This window comes from Octopus bimaculoides, chromosome 10 (assembly GCF_001194135.2).
Source record: "Octopus bimaculoides isolate UCB-OBI-ISO-001 chromosome 10, ASM119413v2, whole genome shotgun sequence".
NCBI lineage: Eukaryota > Metazoa > Mollusca > Cephalopoda > Octopoda > Octopodidae > Octopus > Octopus bimaculoides.
Window position 1 is genome coordinate 25,815,216 of NC_068990.1, and position 2,408 is coordinate 25,817,623.

At 38.9% G+C, this 2,408-nt stretch overlaps 1 protein-coding gene across 3 annotated transcripts in view; it reads right to left on the bottom strand.

Annotated features, from left to right (window-relative positions):
- The window catches only part of LOC106877503 (heparan sulfate glucosamine 3-O-sulfotransferase 5), a 25,742-nt gene that overhangs the window by 10,450 nt on the left and 12,884 nt on the right, over nucleotides 1-2,408 (bottom strand). The window lies entirely within an intron of this gene.

Consider the following 2,408-nt stretch of genomic DNA (forward strand, 5'->3'; position numbering starts at 1 on the left):
TATATATATATATATGAAGGTGCATGGCTCAGTGGTTAGAGCATTGAGCTTGTGATCGTGAGATAGTGAGTTCAATTCCCGAACCAGGCTGCGTGTTGTGTTCTTGAGCAAGACCCTTTATTTCATGTTGCTCCAGTTCACTCAGCTGTAGAAATGAGTTGCTACATCACAGGTGCCAAGTTGTATCAGCCTTTGCCTTTCCCTTTTGATAACATCGGTGGCATGGAGAGGGAAGGCTGGTATGCATGGGCGACTGCTGGCCTTCCATAAAACAACCTTGCCTAGACTTGTACCTTGGAAGGCAACTTTCAAGGTGTAATCCCATGGGTAGGCTGTGAGAGAGGGAAATATACATACATACACACATGCATATTTATATATATCTGTACATGTATATATATACATTAGGGTGGAGTGTTTTTTCATGATTTTTGATTTTGTGATGGGGGTAGCGTGGAAAAGTTGTGAATGGACATCAAAATAACTGGTATAAAATCTTAGAACTCTGCGACAAGATGATCTGTCTCCACAAATGCATCATAAAATGGAAAAAGTGGGAAAAAAAATGCCTCTATTTATATATTCGTTTCTACTCTAGGCATAAGGACCAAAATTTTTGGGGAAGGGGGCCAGTCAATTAGACTGACCCAGTATGCAACTGGTACTTGATTTATTGACCCTGAAAGGATTAAAGGCAAAGTTGACTTCATTGGAATTTGAACTCGGAATGTAAAGACAGACGAAATACTAAGCATTTCGCCTGGCGTGCTAATGATTCCGCCAGCTTGCTGCCTTCCTCTTCTTATTTATTAGCAATAAAATACAGTTTCCATTGCATCTTCTTTGGATAACTTTTAAATGGCTGTGATGAAATTATTCTAAAATACGACTTCAACATGTTTTTTCTGTGACTTCATCTTCTGCCTCCACACGGAGGGACAAGAGTGTACTGAAATTTAACATCTGCATGAAAAGTTTTCTGAATTCAATAAATTACAATATTTATGATATTTTTGTATATTTTGGGAGTAAAAGCTAGGTACAGATTATGTAAGAGGTCTGTTGGTAGCTTTGTATTATTGAAAGATTTCCATGAATGTAGCTGATATTGTATATATAATAATAGACAGAAAGAATGAATGAACAGGCAAAAACATCTGGTTTCAATTCAGAGAATGGAATTTATAATTTAACTCTAACTGTTGAGTTGTTACAGTGAAGTTGTTGGAGTAGAAAGTTTTCTATAAATAATGGACTAAGAAGGTCTGATACTGCCAGGTTTACATTACATATTGTGGCACTCCGTTGGTTACGATGACGAGGGTTCCAGTTGATCTGATCAACGGAACAACCCGCTCGAGAAATTAATGTGCAAGTGGCTGAGCATTCCACAGACATGTGTACACTTAATGTAGTTCTCGGGGAGATTCAGCGTGACACAGTGTGACAAGGCTGGCCCTTTGAAATACAGGAAGAAAGAGTGAGAGAAAGTTGTGGTGAAAGAGTACAGCAGGATTTGCCACCAACCCTTGCTGGAGCCTTGTGGAACTTTAGGTGTTTTTGCTCAATAAACGCTCACAACACCTGGTCTGGGAATTGAAACCACGATCCTACGACTGCAAATCCACTACCCCAACCACTAGGCCATTGCACCTCCACTTACATTACAGTATGAATGATGTCAAAGGAAAGAAACTAAACCTTTGTGTCCCCTAAAGACAATTCTGTTCAATTCAGTGTTACTTTGTTACTTAAGTCAGATTTATTCTGTAGTACATTTGGGGGTATTGATGCCAAAAAGTGGCATCAGATTTGTCTTATCAGGTCAAATTAATTAATGAGCTGCGATTTTGATATAAAAATAACAATATTAACCTTTCCAAAAACCAACCAATCTAAGACAACCTTTGGTTCTATAATTCAAACTTCCTGTTTTAAAGGTATCTACACTAAAACCTCCCATTAAAATTCCATGTTGGATTATGTTCTGTGAGGATGAGGTGAACCGGAAGGAAAGAACAGTGACATCAATGGCCAAGGGGCTCCACCAGAAGAGGAAGAGGGAACAAGGAAATGAGGGAAGTAGCACCAGCATGGTCCTCTTTGGCCTCACACTACATGTTCCAAACACCAACTTAATGACAGTCATTTTACTAAAGTCTTCATTATCTTCAAAATAAATTGAAACAAAAGCAAAGTATTTCAGTGGAAATATAGTAACAAGACAGTTAAGCAGACCTATGTTCAAAGGCATCCCAGTCATGACCATCCAGTCTTTGCTTTTTTAAACACAGTGAATCTCTGAGTACATCATCCAATAATGGTGGGGTGTGATTGAATCCTTTTGATTCCAACCTGTCTGAGACTGTCTGTGGTTCTATGGTCTGTCTGAGACTGTCTGTGGTTCT